The sequence below is a fragment of the Mirounga angustirostris genome, unplaced genomic scaffold (genome assembly GCF_029215605.1).
Source record: "Mirounga angustirostris isolate CCGP_5_RB_7025 unplaced genomic scaffold, mMirAng1.0.hap1 SCAF_17, whole genome shotgun sequence".
In the NCBI taxonomy this organism is placed as follows: Eukaryota; Metazoa; Chordata; class Mammalia; order Carnivora; family Phocidae; genus Mirounga; species Mirounga angustirostris.
This window is the reverse complement of record NW_026991725.1, coordinates 1,146,492-1,162,871: the sequence shown is the minus strand read 5'-3', so window position 1 is coordinate 1,162,871 and position 16,380 is coordinate 1,146,492. Positions and strand designations below refer to the sequence as shown.

At 38.7% G+C, this 16,380-nt stretch overlaps 1 protein-coding gene and 1 pseudogene across 5 annotated transcripts in view; one reads left to right on the top strand and one right to left on the bottom strand.

Annotated features, from left to right (window-relative positions):
- PAFAH1B1 (platelet activating factor acetylhydrolase 1b regulatory subunit 1) overlaps positions 1 to 16,380 on the top strand; it is an 87,580-nt gene that overhangs the window by 43,388 nt on the left and 27,812 nt on the right. The window lies entirely within an intron of this gene.
- On the bottom strand, positions 15,369 to 15,681 carry LOC123854417 (NADH dehydrogenase [ubiquinone] 1 beta subcomplex subunit 3-like; annotated as a pseudogene).

Here is a 16,380-nt window from a genome sequence, read left to right as displayed (position 1 = left end):
CATAAATAAACGATTCTTCACATTTTTCCCACTCAGAGTTACAAATATTAAGAAAAAAATTACCATGTATAAGACTGCAAAGAAAAATCTCAAATTCCAAAAATGCAGAAATCACATAGGCTTCATTTGCTGATCATAATGCAATAAAATAAAAATTAATAGCAAAAGGAGAGCTAAGAGAAAGCTATCCATGTAGACATTTAAAAATGTACTTCTAGGGGTGCCTGGGTGGCTCAGTTGTTAAGTGTCTGCCTTCGGCTCAGGTCATGATCCCAGGCTCCTGGGATCGAGCCCCGCATCGGGCTCCCTGCTCCATGGGAAGCCTGCTTCTCCCTCTCCCACTCCCCCTGCTTGTGTTCCCTCTCTCGCTGTGTCTCTGTCAAATAAATAAATAAAATCTTTAAAAAAAAAAAAAAGGTACTTCTAGGGGCACCTGGGTGGCTCAGTTAGTTAAGCATCTGCCTTTGCCTCGGGTCATGATCTCAGGGTCCTAGGATCGAGCCCCACATTGGGTTCCTTGCTTAGCGGGGAGCCTGCTTCTCCCTCTCCCTTTTCCCGTTCCTTGCTTGTTCTCTCTCTCTCTCTTCCCCTCCCTCCCTCCCTCTCAAATAAATAAATAAAAGCTTCAAAAAATAATAAAAAATAAAAATGTACTTATAAATGTTTTGGAGTTAAGAGAACAAAATGAAACGTAGGAAATTAAGAAATCAATAATAATGAGGTTACTCGTAATAAAAACCAATGTAGCACACAGAAAATTAGATGGTCTAATGAGTCTTTTAAAAAACTAAAGGTCAGAAATGAACTACAGGTTCAATTCAAGAATAAGAACAACAGGGGTGCCTGGATGGCTCAGTCAGTTAAATGACCAACTCTTGATTTCGGCTCAGGTCATGATCACAGGTTTATGAGATTGAGCCCCACTTCTTCGGACTCCACGCTCAGGAGGGAGTTTGCTGGAAATTCTTTCTCCTTCTCCTTCTGCCCCTCCCCCCACTTATACTTTCTTGCTCTCTTTCTCAGATAAATAAATCTTTTTTAAAAAAAGAATAAGAACAATGAAATAAGCCCAAAGGAAGCAGAGGGAAAGAATTAATATTTTTTAAAAAGCAGAAATTAATAAAATAGAAAATATAACCTGGTAAACTTGATTAGCAAAATTAAAAACTAGCTTTTAAGAAAGACCATAAAACGGATGAATAAAGAGAAAAGGCACAAATGAACAATATAGTAATGAGAAAGGCAACATAAATGAACTCAGAGGTGATTTTCAAAATTCTGAAAATGTTCTATTAAATTTGAAAATCTGAATTACCAGGATGATTTTCTAGGAAAATATATATGATAAAATTGGTTCAGGAAGGGGCGCCTGGATGGCTCAGTTGGTTAAGCGACTGCCTTCGGCTCAGGTCGTGATCCTGGAGTCCCGGGATCGAGTCCCGCATCGGGCTCCCTGCTCAGCTGGGGGTCTGCTTCTCCCTCTGACCCTCTTCCCTCTCGTGCTCTCTGTCTCTCATTCTCTCTCTCTCAAATAAATAAATAAAATCTTAAAAAAAAAAAAATTGGTTCAGGAAATAGAAAACTTGAATAGGTAACTATAAAGGAAATTGTAAATATAGTTAGAGACATCAAGTCCAGATGGTTTCTAAGGACCAGTAACTTTCCAGATTATATTGTCTTCCACAACATAGAAAAAGGTGGAAAACTAAGAGTTCATTTTATGAGGCTAGAATAGCCCCATCAGTAGCACTAAGCAAGGGGAAAATAATAAAATTACAAGCTAATTTTTTATATGAATTCAAATAATAAGAGATACTAAATAACAATTGAATGTAGGGGGCGCTTGGGTGGCTCAGTCGGTTGAGCGTCTGCCTTCAGCTCAGGTCGTGATCCCGGGGTCCTGGGATCGAGCCCCGCGTCGGGCTCCCCACTCAGTGGGAAGCCTGCTTTTCCCTCTCCCACTCCCTCTGCTTGTGTTCCCTCTCTCGCTGTGTCTCTCCCTGTCAAATAAATAAATAAAATCTTTAAAAAAAACAAAAAACAAAAAAAACAATTGAATGTAGTAGCATGTGAAAAAAGTTCATCATGGCCAAGTATTATATATCCCAAGAACACAAGAGTTTTCCAGCATTAAGAAACCTATTAATGCAGTTACTATATCAATAATAGAAAAATCTATTATCAGTCCAAAAGATACAGAAATATTTTTAATACCCACTTTTGATTGTTAATTTTGTTTGTTTATGTAGGCTCCACACTGTGTGTGAAGCATCCCTGAGATTAAAACTTGAGCTGAGATCAAGAGTTGGACGCTTAACTGACTGAGCCACCCAGGCACCCCAGAATTGGGTTGCCTGGCTGGCTCAGTAGAGCATGTGACTCTTGATCTCAGGGTTCTAAGTTCAAGCCCCACATTGGGTATAGAGATTACTTAAAAATAAAATCTTTTTAAAAAATTGTTTTTTCTTAAAAAATGGGGAAGAGTATATTTTCTTAACTTGATTAAGGCTCTCTGCCTGAAATTTACAGCAAATGTTGGAGGTATTAAGTACATTCCCAAGAAAGTCAAGAACAAGTTCAGAGTTCCCATGTTTCTACTACCATTTAAACTTAGATTTGACATTCTAACCAATGCAATAAGACAACAAAAAGAACTGTAGATAGAACTATTAGGAAGAAAGCAAACGTATTTGTAGGTGCTAGTATCTATATAGAAAATCAAAGAGGAGAGGGCCTGGGTGGCTCAGTCGGTTAAGCGTCTGCCTTCGGCTCAGGTCATGATCCTGGGGTCCTGGGATCGAGCCCTGCGTCAGGCACCCTGCTCAACAGGAGTCTGTTTCTCCCTCTAGCCTCTGCGCCCCCCCCTCCACCGCTCATGCTCTCTCTCTCTCTCAAATAAATAAAATCTTAAGAAAGAAAGAATCAACAGAATTACTGGGTTTAGTATATTGTCCATAAATAAGATGGCATACAAAAATAAATTGTTTTTGTTACTAGGTAATGTTTTAGAAAAGATTTCTTTGCCCTATTTCTGGTGGGAAAAAAAGTGAATAATGGAAAAATGTCAGAGCCCCCAAATTATTAATAAAATTAAATACAACCCCAATTAAAATCCAAACAGAATTTTTCATGAATTTGACCAGCTTGTTTCTGAAATTCTTCTGGAAGAGGAAAATGCTGAAAAATAGTTAAGAAAAAATTTTAAAGGATCAGTGAGAAAGGAACTAATTGTACCAGATATCCAAACATCACTGTAAAGGTAGTTAAGTAAAATATTTTTGGCACATAGGTTAGGGGAACAAATAAAATTCAGAGACAGGCTCATTTTATCTATGGAAATTTAGCATATGTTATCGTATGGCATTTTACAGCAATAAAAAAGATGTACTATTCAGCAAATAATATCAGTATCATAGGTTGCACTAAATAAAATAAATTTGGATTCAAATGTAGTAAAATTCCAAATGTTAAGCACATAGAAAGTAACAATGTCAAAGTAGTAGAAAAAAATACAACCTTTGGTAGGAAAGGACTTTCCACAGATTCCAAACATGACAACCAAAAGAAAAATGGGTACGTGTGACTATATCAAAATATAAAATTTCTGTATGAAGAAAGACTTGAAACAATATATAAGTGACCCATGGGAAGAATGCTTGCAACACATGTAACAAAGGAATGGCATCTAGAATATATAAAGAAATCATAAAAATTATCACAGTAGAAAAATGAGATAAAGATAGTACTAAGGCCATTCACAAACAAAACATTTTACAATTGGCCAGTAAATATGTGAAATAGTGTTTAACATGTGTAAACAAAACGACACAGTTTGTTCTCCAAGCAGTTGAACAAAGTGAAAAAACTCTGATGATAGATAGCTTTCGCTAGCAGGGATGTGGGGAAGTGGGTTCTTTCAGACACTGGTGGTGGGAGTATATACATTGTTAAAATTTCTTTAAAGGTCACATTGACAATATCTTTTAAAATATGTCCTTTGATGTAACAGTTTTATTTATAAGGAGCTTTTTTAGCACATGTGCAGGTATTTTTCTAGGGGATAGCTATGTAAAAGGATGTTTGTTGCATTGTTGTTTGTGGTAAGAAACTGATAACAACCTAAAATGTTGATCTGTAAGAGTATATTAAATATGGTACATCCAGGAGCGCCTGGGTGTCTGTCAGTTAGGCGTCTGTCTTCTTCGGCTCAAGTCGTGATCTTGGGGTCCTGGGATTGAGCCCCGTATTGGTCTCCACACTCAGCGGGGAGTCTTCTTCTCCCTCTTCTTCCTCTCCCTATGTGATCTCTCACTCTTGCTCTCTCTCAGATGAATAAATGAAATCTTTAAAAAAAAAACCATATATGGTACATCCAATCTGTGGGATACTGTATAGCAGCTTAGAAATGTCATATATTCATGTTTATCTACAAGCAGAGAACATTAAAATCTATTGTTGAGTGAAATAGCTTGCTAAATAAGATGTTATGATGCATTTATATTAAACATCCCCTCAAACACACACACCCAACTATGTATGTTTCTTCTGTGCCTATATATGTGTAGGTACACAGATAAAGGCCTGAAGGTATGCACTAAACTGTGAATAGTGGTTGCCTTTGAAGAGAAGAATAAGATTTGGATAGAGTGGAACAAAGATCTGTGACAGTATTGTTTGAATATTTTATAAGGCAAATATACTTCTTATTTTTTGTGTAATAAGAGTAAAATTTATTGAATTCTCTTTTAAACAAGGGAAGTATAGATAAGTTGCAATGGAGATGTTTTAGGTCAGCCTAGTACTTCTCCTTACTTTTCTGCCTGTGTATCCATAGTGTGTTTTTTCTCCTATCTTCATATTCACCAAGCTAGATTTTATTTTAGGAACATTCTCTTTTCTTTTTTTGTGTTTAAAAATTTTATTTATTGGGGTGCCTGGGTGGCTCAGTCGTTGAGCGTCTGCTGTCGGCTCAGGTCATGATCCCAGTGTCCTGGGATCGAGCCCCGCATCGGGCTCCCTGCTCCGCGGGAAGCCTGCTTCTCCTCTCCCACTCCCCCTGCTTGTGTTCCCTCTCTTGCTGTCTCTCTCTCTCTGTGTCAAATAAATAAATAATCTTTTAAAAATAAAAATTAAAAATAGATTTTATTTATTTATTTAGTTTTATGTTACCACAGATTTCTTTGAGAATATAGAGTTATCTAATTTTCCCCTTCTTGGGGTTATTCTTCCTCTCTAAAGCATGCTTTCCTCCATTTTGTTTGCTTTATTACTTTTCCCCTTCTCTCTTTCTTTCTTTTTTTTTTTTTTTTAAGATTTTAAGTAATCTCTACACCCAGTGTGGAGCTTGCCTTTACAACCTTGAGATCAGTTGTTGCATGCTCTACTGACTGAGTCAGCCATGCATACTTTTCCCCTTCTCTTAAAATATTCATGGGTTCTGTGTTGCATCTTTCCTTCTTCTTAGCCTTCTTTGAGGATAGTTCTGTTTGTGGGAAAAAATGAGATAGCTTGAAATTAAGTGTGCTTAGAACACCTTTCTATCATCTTATTATAGTCCTTTGCCCGGGGGGCATGTTGTCTCTCAACTTCCCAGATCCTCTTCAGGTGAGCTGGCAACTTTCCTCAAGTGATCTGAAACCCTTTTTAGATAATTTATTGTTTATCTCTGTTAGCTAATTCTGGCCAACACATTAAAGCTAATTTTCTTTACCCTTCTCATCAATTCTGCTTTACCTATATACAGTTTCACTGCCCTAAAAATCCCCACTACTCCACCTATTTGTCCATCCCTTGGCAACCACTGATCTTTTTACCGTCTCCGTAATTTGCCATCTCCAGAAAGTTGGACTCGTATATAGCTTTTTCAGAATAATTTCTTTGATTTGGCTATATGCATTTAAGGTTCCTCCATGTCTTTTCATGACTATAATGTATTTTTAAGTTGTATTTTGCTTTTAAAAACTAACTTCTGCTATTAATTGAGGTGTTCAAGTTACTCCTGTGCATATATGAATATTATATACATATATTTAGCATTGATTAGAAAGTTGTTCTGCCCTGGTCTTTAAAAAAAAAGTAAAGATCCGCCCTTACCTGTACATGTAAAATTGTACAAGAAAATACACTATAGTTACATGTTCATGGAGTTGAGTTAGATGCCACACAAGGCTCGCACAGGTGCACATGGTCATCATGTTGGAAATAGTTGTGAAGACAAGTGTAGGCACAACAATTTGCATCATGGCAGTATCCTGTTACTGGTAGTTTTAGGGTTTAAAGTTTTGAACACTTCTTGTCTGGCTTTAGGATCTATAATAGGAATGAGAGCAACGTTTAGATCTTACTAGTGGTTCAGTTTTCAAACAGGTATTCCCATTCCTTTTAAAATCTTTTGCTTCCGTTTAATTAAAGAATACTCTGAGACTGCATTTGAGCTGTTTAAATTCCAGTTACTGTTTGTACTACTTATCTGTGTGAATTAGAATTTTCTTCATACCGGGCAATGAAAGCAAAGTAATGAATTTGATGCTGGGGCTGAAATAAGACTGTGACTGTAATCCATATCCTCTCAATTTCAGGTGTTTATATTCACAAAAATAGCTGTATATTTTCATTGACTTTAAAGTAAATACAGTTGACCCTTGTACAATGCGGGGGTTCGGATTCTGACCCTTTGCTTAGTTGAAAATCAACATGTAACTTTTGACTCCTCCCAAAACCTAACTATGGTTGAACAGCAGCCTTACTGATAACATAGAGTTGACTAACACATATTTTTTATGTTTTGTTTATTAAATACTGTATTCTTACCATAAAGTAAGCTAGAGAGAGGAAAATGTTACTAAGAAATTCATAAGCGCAGGGGGGCACCTGGGTGGCTCAGTCAGTTGGGTGTCTGACTTGTGATTTCAGCTCAGGTCATGATACCAGGGTTGTGAAATCCAGCCCTGAGTCAGGCTCTGTGCTGAGTGGGAGCCTGCTTGGGATTCCCTCTCTCTGCCCTGCTTGTGAGCTCTTTCTCTCTTTCTCAGAAAACAAAAAAGAGGGGCGCCTAGGTGGCTCACTTGTTAAGCATATGCCTTTGGCTCAGGTTGTGACCCCGGGTTCCGGAGATTGAGTCACACATCGGGCTCCCTGCTCAGTAGGGAGCCTGCTTCTCCCTCTCCCACTCCCCCTGCTTTTGTTCCCTCTCTTGCTGTGTCTCTTTCTGTCAAATAAATAAAATCTTTAAAAAAAAAAATCATAAGGAAGAGAAAATACATTTATAGGACTGTACTATATATATTGGGGGAAAAAAATCCCACAATATAAATAGACTTACACAATTCAAAACCCCTGTTTTTTAGAGGGTCAGCTGTATATTTAAACATAAGCTTCTTAATATATTGCTTTTATCTAGCTTATGCTTTGAAATTGTGCTGCTTTTTAAACTTTAAAAAGTTGATAATCGTGCAGCCTATAACCATATTGCCTATATTATCACATCCCATACAATGATCACTAAAGTTTCTAATTACTGCCTTGCAATACAATATTATAAGGGGCCTTCTGAGTCTTCATAGGGAGATTTAAGTATTCTGTTTGTGTTATATTTAATCTTTTTATTTTTTTATTTTATTTTTTTAAAGATTTTATTCATTAGAGAGAGAGAAAGAGACAGAGTACAAGCAGGGGGAAGGGAGAGGGAGAAGGAGACTCCCTGCTGAGCTGGGAGCCCGATGTGGGGCTCCACCCAGGACCCAGAGATCGTGACCTGAGCCAAAGGCAGATGCTTAACCATCTGAGCCACCCAGGCACCCCATAATCTTTTAATTTTTTGAGTATTTTTTTTCCTTAAGATTTTATTTAATTAATTAATTAATTATTTGAAACAGTGCAAGTGGGGGAAGGAAGAGGGACAGGCACTCTCCCCACACAGGGCTCAATCCCACGACCCTGAGATCATGACCTGAGTCAAAATCAGGAGTCGGATACTTAACGAACTGGGTCACGCAGGTGCCCCAATCTTTTTATTTTTTGAAAATTGATTTTTAATTGAAATATCTCATTCAGTAGAATATGTCATATTCTGATCATTCCAGATAACAAGTAATTTAGCCACCCTGTACTGTAGGAGTACTGGTATTTTTTCCTGTTGTTCATGTTAGATTTGTCAAAACAATAAACCAGTAAACCAAAACACATACTTCATTTGTGAGTTTGAACCAAAAATTATGAAATTGTTGATTGTTTCAAAAAATATATTTCAAAAAAATACATATATTTCAACATTTGTTAACAAGAATGAAGTGTAAGCATCTCTAAAGAGATAAGCAAGGGGAGCCAGGGTGGCTTGGTTTTGGCTCAGGTCAGGATCTCGTGGTTGTAGGATCAAGTTCCATGTTGGGCTCTTCGCTCAGCCCAGAGTCTGCTTCAGATTCTTGCTCACTCTCTCAAATAAATAAATAAAATCTTAAAAAAAATAAATAAATAAACAAGATATGGTCATCAAGACCAAAATTGTTGACTTTCTGTAGAACTCATACAAAGCCCCTTTATTGTGCTTATATATCACATTTTATTTCACTGAAAGATTTGATCTTACTCTATTGTATTAGAAGAAGAAACATTGTAGGAGAGAAAGTGCCACAAATAACAATAAGTAAGTTAAGAATGTTATATGCTGAGTAGCTCCTTTTTCCTGTGTGAGGTTGGAGGTCAACCCAAGGCTGGAATACAACTAGATATTTGAGAATTGAGGCAAGGGGACAAGGGACAAGTAAATGATTCATCAGGCAGCAGTGGAATGACAACCATATATTAGGACTTGGCCCATTGTAGATTATTGACTATCCTCCAGTTCGATGCAGGGTAAAGACTATGATCCATCAACAAATGAAAGCTGTATTTAGCAAGGTAATTCTGGAGATGCTTATGATGCTGCAATTTATGATGACCTGATTTTAAGGGATCTTCACTTTTATTCTTTAGGGCTTGACTTATTATATGATGATCTTCCTTTGGTTGCCCTCCCATCTAATCTGCCACTATACTTCTGATAAATAGTTCTTTTTAAAATACCACTTTCTTTAAACTGGCTTTTCTTGCCTTGCATGTCCTTCATAATCTGCTTCTGTCCTGTCTTTTCAGCTATTTCTCTCGTTATCTTAATCTCATGTCAGTATATCTATTAGATGGATTGCTTTTGAAACCATTTAAAATAATAGTAGTGATTATAGGCATCCTTGTCCTTGTTCTTGGCTTCAGTGCAAATATTTGTAGTGTTTTGCCATTAAGTATTCAATTTTTGGTTGAAGGTTTGAGATTTATTTGTTAATTTTTTTATTTAGGGAGGGAGGGAGGGGGGCAGAGGGAGAGGGAGAGACTGAATCTTAAGCAGGCTCCATGCCCCAGTGTGGAGCCTGATGCAGGGCTCCAATATCATGACATGAGCCAAAATCAAGAGTCGGAGGCTTAACCGACTGAGCCATCCAGGCGCCCCTGAGAGATATCTTTTAAAACTATTAATGAAGAGGGGCGCCTGGGTGGCTCAGTCATTAAGCGTCTGCCTTCGGCTCAGGTCATGATCCCAGGGTCCTGGGATCGAGCCCCGCATCGGGCTCCCTGGTCAGCAGGAAGCCTGCTTCTCCCTCTCCCACTCCCCCTGCTTGTGTTCCCTCTCTCACTGTCTTTCTGTCAAATAAATAAATAAAATCTTAAAAAAATATATTAATGAAGAGATATCTTTCTTTAATGTTATGAAGACCTTTCCATTGTTAAGGAATGTTTTAAAGTCAAGAATGTTGAGGGGTGCCTGGGTCGCACAGAAGCTAAGTGCCAGACTTGTTTTTGGCTGGGGGCCATGACCGTGGTGTCATGGGATCGAGTCCCATGTCCAGCTTCTCACTCAGCACAGAGTCTGCTAAGGTTTCTCTCTCTCTCTCTTCCCCTCTGCTTGCCCCCCTGCACTCTCTCTCTCTCTCAAATAAATAAGTCTCTTAAAAAAAAAAATCAAAGAATGTTGAATGATTTGATTAAATATACATTGAGATCTTCATTGTGTACCATTCTCATTCCCTTTCCCCCCCTCCTTATAATGCCTGCTGTTTCTTTTTCCTTTAAGGCTCAGCTCACATCTTGCCTTTATAAAAGAATTCTTCCATTTACTCTTGTTTCTCTTTTTTTAATTAGGTGTCACATGTTTTGGTAACTTTGGTTTTGTTCCTTAGGTAGATTTATAAATTCCTGGAAGACAAGGGACCATAACCTAATCCTCTTTTATATTCCCTAGTATGAAGCTGGGAATATAAGAGATACTCATCCTTTTTGCTTTACATTTTAAAAATGTAAATGTTTCAAACTTCCCAGTATATGACAGCTATATTGTCTATCCCTATTGTACAGCCTTTCTTTTCTTTTTTCTTTTTTTTTAAGATTTTATTTATTTATTTGACAAATAGAGACATAGTGAGAGAGGAAACACAAGCAGGGGTAGTGGGAGAGGTAGAAGCAGACTCCCCGCCGAGCAGGGATCCCCATGCGGGGCTCAATCCCAGGACCCTGGGACCATGACCTGAACCGGAGGCAGACGCTTAATGACTGAGCCACCCAGGCACCCCAACAATCTGACTTCATGGGTTTCCTAAGTATGCAAAATAATTTCTTACAGAAATATATTCTGAGTGGCTCTCACAGTTAAATAAAATAAATATCTTTAAAAATTACTGTAGACTTTATATTAAAGTTAAAGGAAAGGGGAGAAAATGTTTTGAAAGTTGTACTGAGGAACTGAGGCAAAATCTCCATCTGTTTGTTGACATCACTGACTTCTGATTATAGTAGGCTATGCAACTTTTTAAATGTCAGTCAATAACATATGTATCATTAATTTGGAACAGCATAATCAGAAGTATAGCCTAGTTAGTGTGAAGTCATGTCATAATCATACCTTCATTTACCTTAGTTTTCAGTAAGGTTCTTTTTCTTAACAGTTTAAAAGAGTATAAAAAAGAAAACGTAAAGGAGAAGATCAAAACTGATCTGTTCAATAATGACTTCTGGGGGCGCCTGAATGGCTCAGTCGGTTAAGCGTCTGCCTTCGGCTCAGGTCATGATCCCAGGGTTCGAGGCCCGCATTGGTCTTCCTGCTCGGTGGGGAGCCTGCTTCTCACTCTCCCTCCATTGCCGCTCTCTCTCTCTGTCAAATAAAATCTTTTTTAAAAAAAGTGACTTCTGCTTTGTGGTTCCATAACTCAAAAAATTTTATCTAAATATGAGAATGAACAGTAATGCATATTTTTGTGTTTATTTTTGTTTTGCTTAAAAAAAAAAAAAAGTCCAGCATAGTATACTTACTTAGTAGATAGTTTTGTTGCTCCTGTGGTGTGGAGAAGGAGGGGTGGATGTTACCTCAGACCCAGAGCTCTGCTGAAGAGAAGTGGTAACTAATAGGCCAGTATACCAGATATATGTTCTTTTGGTTAATGGTGAAGATGAGGGTCCACTCATACTCACCCTGATTTCATTTTCTTTTACTTCATCGCTGCCAAGGTAAGCTTTCATTGTTACCTCTTGCTGTGCTCATACTTATCCCAAGACTAGTAGTTGTTGAATCCTGATCTACCCTTAGGAAGTAGGTACATCTTTTCAAGTGTGATAGTGAAGGATGATCATCGTAACCCTCTGTCAGGGCGCATGTGGTTGGAGAGGTATAAGACCTGTGACCAATGGGCAGTTGTAGCATATTTAAGAAGTCATGTTACCTGTCTGAAACTTAGTTGATGTCCTATGGCAGCAGCTATGGAATGACCCTCAGCAGTGTCTCTGCTTGAAATGAACTTTATTCATATTTTCCCCCAGGACTATGTAGTTCATCTTGATGTTTGTCTAAAATGGTGTAGCCTAGCTGGTGAGGGTCATCTGGAGCAGGGCACTAAAGGTGACAGTATCCTCCTGGTGCTGTGAACTGGCATGCTTGATCCTGACTGGTTTTCTTTATTATCTTAACAGTGTGCCCTCATAACCCTGCGGACATCCCAGATTTATTGGGCCACTGCAACCTTTTAGAACAAAGAACATTAACTCCATTGCTTTCCTAATTCCTGAACATGTAAACTCAGCCTTTTCAGTGTTTCTCTTTTAATGGGCTTGGTAAGAAAACATCTTATTCAGTTTGTCAGCTTTTGATTTAACCTTGTTTCTCCTCATATAGACAATGAATTTAAAGTAAAATACTTACAGAATTCACAGAACATTTTTATTCATCCTGAGAGCTCTAGAGTACACAGTTTGAAAAACACTGTTACTGTCACATTGGCTTCAAAAGACCCAAGTTTGATTCCTAGCTCTACCGCTTGCTAGCCAAAAGGCCAGTTAAATTCACTGAGCCTCTGTTTCTTTATCTGTGAAAAACAGCTTCCACCTCAGTCTCCTCTAATGCATGCTCTGGAATTCCCTCTCCTCTGATTTAAATTTGTCGGAGATACTGGGGACCCTGAAGTATTTTGCTTTTATTGTTGGTGCTATCCAGTCTTTTTAGAGTTGATACTGTTTTTTTTTTTTTTTTTTAATTTTTAAAATCATACATTTGAATATTTGCAAAGGCTGTAATTTCTAACAGTGTAAATTGACACTTTAATTGTATTAATTAGGAGCAAAATACCAAATCAATTTGATTCCTGCTTTCATCCATTTTAAAAATACATTAATGAGCACTTCTTTTTTTTTTCTTGTTTACTTGAGTTGATACTGTTTAACTAGCAGTTCATACCATTTGTAGTAACTTTTTTTTAAGATTTTATTTATTTATTTATTTATTTATTTATTTATTTATTTATTTATTTGTAAGAGAGAGAGAGAGAGAAAACACAAGCAGGGAGGAGGGGCGGAGGGAGAGGGAGAAGCAGACTCCCCCCTGAACAGGGAGCCTGATGCAGGGCTTGATCACAGGACCCTGGATCATGACCTGAGCTGAAGGCAGACACTTAACCGACTATCTGACTGAGCCACCCAGGCGCCCCACATTTGGAGTAACTTTTAAAAATCTTACCTCCTGGGCGCCTGGGTGGCTCAGTCGGTTAAGCGTCTGCCTTCGGCTCAGTTCATGATCCCAGGGTCCTGGGATCGAGTCCTGCATCGGGCTCCCTGCTCTGTGGGGAGCCTGCTTCTCCCTCTCCTCCCCACTTGTGCTCTCTCTCTATCTCTGTCTCTCTCTCAAATAAATAAAATCTAAAAAAAAAAAAATTTTTTTTTTAAATCTTTCCTCTCTTTATAAGGGTTGGTAGTGGTGGGATGTTACAAGTGATATTACAGCTACAAAAATTATCCTGGGGGATAAAAGAACAATGAAGAGAATGTAGGAAGTCAACCAAAATGCTTAAAATCTAACCCTGGCATTTTAATAAACTTGGAGTTGTTTAGAAGGCAAACACAGATCTCACTCGTGATAGTTTCAAAGGATAACAGTATTTCTGTATATAAGCCTAAGCTCTGTGTAGCCAATTCTGTTTGTTCATGGATAAAAGTCCTTCATTTCAGTTCGTTCTATTTTAACCATTTTCTTTGCTTTGTATATAGGGTTACTAGTTTGGGTCTACTCAGAATGATCTGTTACACTTATGCGTGAATTTTGCTTTGATTCCAGTGATTGGTTCCTTTTTTTCATCTCCTGAGATTTAATAGATTAATTTTTAAAAAATATTTTATTTGACAGAGAGAGAGAGAAATAGTGAGAGCAGAAACACAAGCAGGGGAAGTGGGAGAGGGAGAAGCAAGCTTCCTGTCAAGCAGGGAGCCTGATGCGGGGATCGATCCCAGGACCCTGGGATCGTGACCTGAGCCGAAGGCAGACGCTTAACGTCTAAGTCACCCAGGCGCCTCTTAATAGATTAATTTAAATCATGTGTATGAAGTTTCTGGGAGAGGTGATTATAAACTTGTGCCTTGCTGTCCACTTGTTTCAAAAGAGATTAAGTCTTCCATTCTTAATAAAACTGATGAAAATCAACTCCAGATTAACAACTGGAATTAGTAGCAAACTCCAGAAGCACAGTTAGACTGTTAGATCCAAGAGATTCTTCAGTCTTTACTTACTCTTAAGTGATAGTGGTATACCTTCCTGGTAGAGGTTCCACATTCACTGGATTCAGCTATCCCTAATGGCATCAGACTCATTTAAATTTAAGTTCTAATTTTTTTTTCTGTATTTTTGTATATGTATCTTGCTCTTTGGTTGTTCTATGTAATGATACTATTAATGCCATGAGAGGCTGACTGCACGAGGGCTAAGGGATCCATGGGGCCTATATGAAGCTTAGAGATACATGGGTGGCTTTGCAAACTCTCATATATCATAGTGTTAACCAAGCATTTACCCTCATCTAATAAAAAGAGAATCCATCCCTGATACTCTCAAAACTCACTGCTCTTCCCAACTCCAGTGTTTTACAGTACTCATTTGAAACCTTATTGTGGAATGGAATGCTGAGGCCACTTGAAGTTCTGAAACTGTGCTTGCTAAAGTCGACAGGGACCTTTTAGTACTTTTTAGACTGACTTTGACCTCTCTCGTGTGTTTGTCACTGCTGTCCATCTCCATTTCTTTGAAGCTTCCTTCTCCATTGCCTTGCTCACATCTCTCTTCTCTTTTTTTTTCTTCTTTTTTTTAATTCTTATGTTAATCCCCATACATTACATCATTAGTTTTAGATGAAGTGTTCCACGATTCATTGTTTGTGCATAACACCCAGTGCTCCATGCAGAATGGGCCCTCCTCAATACCCACCACCAGGCTAACCCATCCTCCCCCTCCCCCCTCTAGAACCCTGTTTGTTTTTCAGAGTCCATCGTCTCTCATGGTTCGTCTACCCCTCCAATTTTCTCTTTTTTTTTTTTTTTAAGGTTTTATTTATTTATTTCACAGAGAGAGATAGGGAGGGCAGGAACACAAGCAGGGGGAGTGGGAGAGGGAGAAGCAGGCTTCCCACTGAACAGGGAGCCCGATGTGGGGCTCGAACCCAGGACCCTGGGATCATGACCTGAGCCGAAGGCAGACGCTTAACGACTGAGCCACCCAGGCGCCCCTCTCACATCTCTCTTGATTGTCTTCTCTTTATTTTATTTTTTTTTAAGATTTATTTGTTTTAGAGAGAGAGAGAGAGAGAGCGTGTGCATGAGTAGGGGGAGAGGGAGAGAGAATCTCCAGCAGACTCCCTGCTGAGGGCGGAGCCTGGTACAGGCTAGATCTCAGGACCCTGAGATCATGACCTGAGCCAAAACCCAGGAATCGGACGCTTCACTGACTGAGCCAGCCAGGTGCCCCTGTCTTAGTTCTTTTTTTTTTTTTAACATTGAAGAAATCTTATTTTTATAAGAGAGTTAAGAAGTTAAGATACTTCCAGGTATTCTCTTCAGTGATGCTTCTTATCTTTATTCTTGGACTCCAGGTAATATTCCGCCCCTACAGCTACCACATGCTGCAAATCCCCATTTGAATCCTTTTAATAATGCACCAACAAAGGAAACATTGTTTGCAAAGCCACCCATGTATCTCTAAGCTTCATATAGGCCCCATGGATCCCTTAGCCCTCGTGCAGTCAGCCTCTTTTGGACAGTTGCTAATGGTGTCCCGTCTATCTTCCATTGTTTATGATCTGGAGGTTCCAGTTTACTAGGGCCATGTTCATGCCCGTGTCCGTGGGCCATGTCTGACAGCAGTCTGACCGCTCACGACACTCAGTAGTCAGTCCTCCAGCCGGAGCCAAGCAGAAACAGAAGTTGTTCCCCTGTCTTAGTTCTTAAGTATTGGTATCTGTCAAGGTTCCATCAGTTACATTCTGGTCTCCTTTTTTGGCCCTCATAATATACCTTCTTCTGAATTGTCTTTCACTACTTAATGTGGTTTGAATCACTACTCCCTGATTGTTAATTTTCCCAAATTCTTTTCTTATATCAAGTCTCTCTCTCAAGCCATGACCTGTGTGTCTAATTACCTCTTATATCATGTATCTTTACTTAAATATCTTATAGCTACTTCAAGTTGGAAGGTTTAAAACTGAACTCATATTCTACCTCGTTTTCTTCTTTGTACTACAGTTCACTAGAAACTTGTGAATTAACTGTGTTCTCCCTCTCACATCTAGTCAGTTACCAAAACAAAAGTCTAGTGGTTAAAAGTGTGATTCATTTTTGGCTTCAGGGATTTGGGTGTAGGGCTTTTTAAAGAGCAGTGTAGGCTTTTTTTTTTTTTTTTTTAAGATTTTTTAATATATTTTAGAGAGAATGTGTGTGCAGGGGCAGGTGATGCAGAGGGAGAGGGAGGGAGAGCCTTAAGCAGACTCCGCACTGAGCACAGAGTCTGATGCAGGGCTCGATCTCATGACCCTGAGATCACAACATGAGCTG